The sequence below is a fragment of the Gossypium arboreum genome, chromosome 10 (genome assembly GCF_025698485.1).
Source record: "Gossypium arboreum isolate Shixiya-1 chromosome 10, ASM2569848v2, whole genome shotgun sequence".
Taxonomy (NCBI): Eukaryota; Viridiplantae; Streptophyta; class Magnoliopsida; order Malvales; family Malvaceae; genus Gossypium; species Gossypium arboreum.
In genome coordinates, this window is record NC_069079.1 from 112,390,888 (window position 1) to 112,397,075 (window position 6,188).

A 6,188-nucleotide genomic window follows, 5' to 3' on the forward strand; every position below is an offset into this window, starting at 1 on the left:
GATATCTTTATTATATCGACCCAAAATATTGTCTTTATTATAATATATTTAATGGTTGAAATTCTTTTTACATAAATCATATAGTTAGACATTTTAATTTACTCAAAACTTAACATGCATTGTCTAATGGAACATAAAATAAGACAGTTGAATTGTTAAAATATTGATCGTAGAATAAATTATAGAAGTGTGTAAAATTACTTACGTTTTACACCGATATAAGTAGATCCTCCTATATTTAATATTTAATATTTGACTTAATTTACTAAATTGTAAACCACTCAAAGTTCGAATATTTTCATACATTAGATCTTTATGAAGTAGCTTTGCATCATTTCGTATAATTTTGTACGATAAATATTTTTATGATCTAATCGCCATATTTCATATTCCATTCACATAGATCATGCATGTCAAATGTGACAAAATTAAATTTTTTAAATATGTATTTTATGTAAAAAAACTTTCAATTGTTCGTATATACATTATGAAGTTTTGAAGTTTTACATGCATAACAAGTACAATTGTATTGATAAATCATAATTATAATAGTAGTTAATATACTAATAAATAAATCTTTAGAATCAATATTATAATCATTTTAAAAGATAGAATTTATATAGGAAATAAAGTATGAAATTGATTAAAACAATAAGAATAAAGAGTATCTACACTATCTGCCTAACTATAGTAATCTACACTATAGAAGGTTGATGGGTTCTGCCACCTGCTGAAGATGCTAAACGAGAGCGGAGACGAGGGAGCACTTGTTCAGAGACTGCCCTGTTGCAAAGGAAATGTGGGAGAAGTTAAATATTTGTTGGCCTAGTTTAGTTGCAACTTCTGACTTTCAAGAAGAGCTAATAAATATTTTTGAATATCATTCTGTTCCCAACTGTAGGTTGATTACATGAGCTTTATGGGCGATTTGGACTTGCAGAAATAGATTTCTACATGAGGGGGAAATGAGGTCGGGTTCTCAAGTTGCAGATTTTGTTTTAAACTACCTAAAGGAATTAGATGGGCTGAATAGGTCTGTACTTGAAAAAAAGCTTCATACGATCAGGTGGGCTGCTCCGATAGGGCCAATAGTTAAAATAAACTTTGATGCCGCTTTCAACAGTCAAAAGAGAGAATCGTGCTCTGGGTTAGTAGTCAGAAATGAAAAAGGAGAAGTTATATGCTCAGGTACTATTTTAAATGTGAACATACCATTAACTTTTGCAACTGAAGTGACGATGTGTTTTCAGGCTCTTGATCTGGGCATACAACTTGGGCTGAGTGAAGTGGAAGTAGAGGGAGACTCTTGGACGGTGATTCGCAAATTGCAAGAAGAGAAAAAGGACAGATCTGAAATCGCAGCACTTATCAAAGACTCAAAGCATCAGAGTTTAAGTATCAGATACTGTGTTTTTCATTTTATCTACAGGGATTCTAACAAAGTTACTCACTTTATAGTGACTGAAGGACTCAAAAAGGGAGAAACTATTTATCTGATGAATAGGGTTCCTCCTGGGCTGAGGCCGTGGTGGATGAGGAGCGGAGGTGGACGGAGCACTTAAGGGAAATAAGGAGCCGGACTGTTGAAGAAGAATTGGGAGGTGATTTTGAAGAAAGTTAACGCTTGGAATTCTCATGAAGGGAAGCATGTTTCTAGAGAGTAAGTGAATTCAGACTACTGTTGATGGATGGAAGAGACAGATGATAATTATGATCTGTTGTTTTTCTAGGTGGTGTCATTATCTTCAAGAGGGGGTATTTGTTGGATTACAGCTGGGACGCAAGTTCTTAAAGCTTCCCTGTCTATTCGTCTGCTGGGTCTTTAATGTTTTGGGAAGATTTTATCTTGGGCTTTTTTATTTTGTGTTTTTATCTGCTTTCGACTTGGTTTCTAGACGACATTGTCTTACTTTGGTTCGGTTTTGTTTGTGTTGGTTTTGTTTTGGGCCTGAGGTGAATAAAAATCTAGTATTATTTCAAAAAAACAAATGTTTCAAATCCAAACAAGGTAATCTTCAATCAGAATGTAAGACTACAATGTATAATGGAAGAAAACGTAAACCAAATGCACCCTTAAAGTTAAAATGTAATCTTTTTTACCAATAATATGTCTTAGATGGGTTTAGTAAGAAAAAAGTTCAATCTTTTTAAGTAAAATTTTGAATTCAAGTTTAGTAGATAGAGAAAATAGTGATAAAAGAGGTTGTACTCCCTTTCAATGGTCTAAATTGACTTGACTTTAGATTTAATTAAACCCACTATGGTTATTAGACACCAAAAGTTTTGTATTTTTTTTTGAAGAATCATCTTTGGATTGGGCTTTATTAAAATGTACAAAAAAACTAACATAAACCTAAAATAACAAAATAACAGGACAACTGACCCAGAACTAACACATTGGGCCTTACTGGATCCTATATGAAAATAATTGTAAGATAGTCCTAATAAATGAAAACACACCATAATTCTACTAAGAACAAGCCCGTATACTTTGGCACCTAAAAACAAAATAGCATATTCTAGAACCTAATTAAAAAAACCACCGTTTCACTGCCCAATCAGAAAAAGCAATCTGTTGCCCGTCCCATCTAATCGTCTGCCGTTTCTTCTTCATGACGCTTCCAGATTTCCAAGGAGAGCTCTTCCACTGAAGCTATTGATTGCAAATCCCTTCTCTCCATTTCACATTTTGCCTTCATTCTTACATTTTCCTCATTCTTTCCGCAAAACATTTTCCAGATTTCCACAGAGAGCTATATTTACCTCGCCCTTTCATTTCCATTTCAAAAATGCTCTCCAGGGTCTCATCTGACCTTCGTGTTTAGTCTAGTTCTCGCACCCTCTCCTTGTCAGCATGTTTCTCAGCGAATTTGGAAACCCGTCCTATCAGGTAAAACTTTTTCTTTTCCTTCATTGATTCAGTAGCTATACTATGTGCTAGTTCATTTGCTGTTCGTGGGGTGAACTCAAAACTAAAATTCTTAGAAAATGACAGTGACTTCTGAATGTCGTAGATATAAGCCCCTATCTATGATTTATCTATACTATCCAACTTGCACTTCTTTATTATTGCTAATGAATCACCCTCAATGATAATTGATGTCCATTACATGTTGATACCGAGTCGAACTGCTATGCGACATGCGAGAGCCTCAGCCGCAAAAGCCGATACAACGCACTCATAAATCTTCGAGCACGAAACCAGAACCTTACCCTCGCTGTTCTTGGTGACTAATTCCACTGTTGATAGCCAAGATCTTTCATCAAAAGCTGTATCGAAATTGATCTTTACTACCTTTGCAGGTGGAGGCTTCCATTTACTAATAACTTTACATATTCCTGTCTTTTTTTGTTCTATCGTACTTAGCTCTGATATGTAATTTTGTACAAAACATGCTATTTCTTTTCCAGGTTTGTTGGTCGTCTTGTGAATCCTGTTATTTCTGTCACCCCAAATTTCCCATAATGCACAGCAAACAACCTTACTTTGAAATGGAGAACTTTGCAAAAACACCCAGATGAGCCACTGCGTGAACTCCAGGTTCGGTTCTTTCCATACTGTTACTGAAATTAAACATTCTCTGAATAGGTGTTCCATATTTTCTGATCCTCGTCCACATCGAGAGTATTCTGTGGTATTTAAAACTCTCCGTTTATACATATTATCCCTTATAGCTAAGAAATTTTTTGAAATTTTCCAGAATGTAATTTTTATCTTTGAGGGTATATCTATACTCCATAGCTTTTTGTAAAATTCCTTGTAGTCGTTTTGTAAAGCGTAAGCTCTAGGCTCTTTTGCCATATTCTATAATAGTTTGTAGGCGCTACGCACTGTAAACTCTCCCGAGGGTTCACCATTCCAAGCCCGCAAGTCTTCATGGGGTTCTTCTGCCAATAGTGTCCGAAGGATTTTCACTACTACTTCCTCTGGAAAGGTAACTTCTATCAGCTCTTTTTTCCATGATCTACTATTATTATTAATCAACTCAGCAACTCTAAAATCATTCATATCATTAACAAAAGACTTTAATCTGGTATTTTTCAATTCTGGTACCCACGCATCATTAAGTGCTGAAATATCTGAGCCCTTGCCTACCTTCCAACATAATCCCATTTCGACAGTACTCCGAGCGGCCCATATACTTTTCCATATGTATGAAACATTATTTTTCAACTACACCTTTAAAAAGTTATCATTCGGGAAATATTTTCCTTTAAGAACTTGTGCTACTAAAGAATTTGAATTTTTTAGAATTCGCCAACCTTGTTTTGTAAGCAAAGCGATATTGAATGTTGCCATACTTTGGAATCCCATTCCACCCTCTTCTTTAGAAAGACACAAATTTTCCATTTGCACCAATAGATTCCTCTTTTGCCCCATGATTTCTGCCACCAAAGTTTAGCAAAACTACTCTCTAATTCTTAACAAAGAGAAGCTGGAAGAAGGAAACACGACATCGCATAAGTTGGGATAGCCTGAAGTACTGACTTTATAAAAACATCCTTACCTCATTGTGATAAAATTCTTGTACTCCATCCATCGATTCTTGAGTGGACTTTCGCTTTGAGGTTTTGAAAAGACTCTTTTTTTTCCTACCAACCACATTGGGAAGACCGATATATTTCTCTAGATTTGTCGAGCTCCGTACCCCTAGTATTGTTGTGACTTCAGCTTTCCTCCTTTCTGAAGTATTCGAACTGTAAAAAATAGTGGATTTGTTTAAGTTTACACATTGACCTGAGCATTCCTCGCACTCCTTTAGAATAACCTTTAGTGCTGTTGCTCCCTTTTCTGATGCCTCACCAAACAATATACAATCATCTGCGAAAAGAAAATATGATATTACTGGTCCTCTCCTACTAGCCTTTGCACATTTTACAACACCTTCTTTTATTGCCAATCTCATCAATGATGAAAGGCCCTCACTGCATAAAAGAAAAATAAAAGGGCTCAGTGGATCTCCCTGGCGTAGACCTCGAGATGACTGAAAAGTTCTTCCTCTGCCCCCATTTATATTAACTGTAAAAGATGCTGTGAAAATACACTTCATGATCAATTCCACCCATTGGTTAGCAAATCCTATTCGCAACATGATACCCTGAAGAAAACCTCATTCAACTCTGTCATATGCTTTGCTCATATCAAGTTTAACCGCCATATATCCTTTCAGTCCTATTCGCTTTTGCCGAAAAGAATGTAGTATCTCATAGGCCAATATCACATTATTAGATATTAACCTCCCTGGTACAAAAGCACTTTGTGCCTCATCAATACATCTACCAATTACTCCTTGAAATCTGTTAGCTATTATCTTTGCCACTATTTTGTAAAGAACCGAACACAAACTGATAGGTCAAAAATTGGCTAGACTTGTGGGATTTTGAGTTTTTGGGATCAACACAATATCTGTTTGATTAAGAGAACCAAAATCCTGACCTCTATTTAAAATACCCAAACAAAAATTGATGATATCTCTACCTACTTTGTGCCAGTATTTTTGAAAAAATAGTGCTGAAAAACCATCCGGTCTTGGGGCTTTTGTGGGCCCCATATATTTCAATGCTGAATACACTTCCTCTTCTGTAAAAGTTGATAATAGAGCATTATTGACCTCTGCCAAAACCCTGCTTTCAATGTCCGTTAAAAGATGAGATGAATCTCCGACACCATTTGACTTGAAAAGCTTCTGAAAAAATAGAGTTGCCACTTCACTAATTTCGTTAGCATCCGTAGCCTCTCCTCCCTCCTCTATCTCCAACACATTGATTGTATTCACTCGTCGACGATAAGAAGCAAATCTATGAAAAAAGGCTGAATTCTTATCCCCTGCTTTAAGCCAATTTGCTCTTGCCTTTTGTTCTCAATAAATCTCATCTTTGTCAATTTCTAAATTAAGAGAGATCTTTGTATCTATAATTTTGGAAATTGTTTTGTCACTTCGTTCTTCCGCCAACATTATCTCAAGATCACTTATAAGCTTTTTCTTTAATCCATCCCTCCCTTCTTTAATTGTTCGCTCCTTAACTTTCAGATCTATTTGTAGTCGTTCCAACTTCTCCACTATTGTACCCCTGGTTAACTCCCATGAATCTTTAACTACTTCTTCCATTGTCTCCTCCAAAGTCCACCATACTTCAAACTTAAATCTTAGAATTCTCATATACTTTTTTCCCCCTTTGTATTTAAA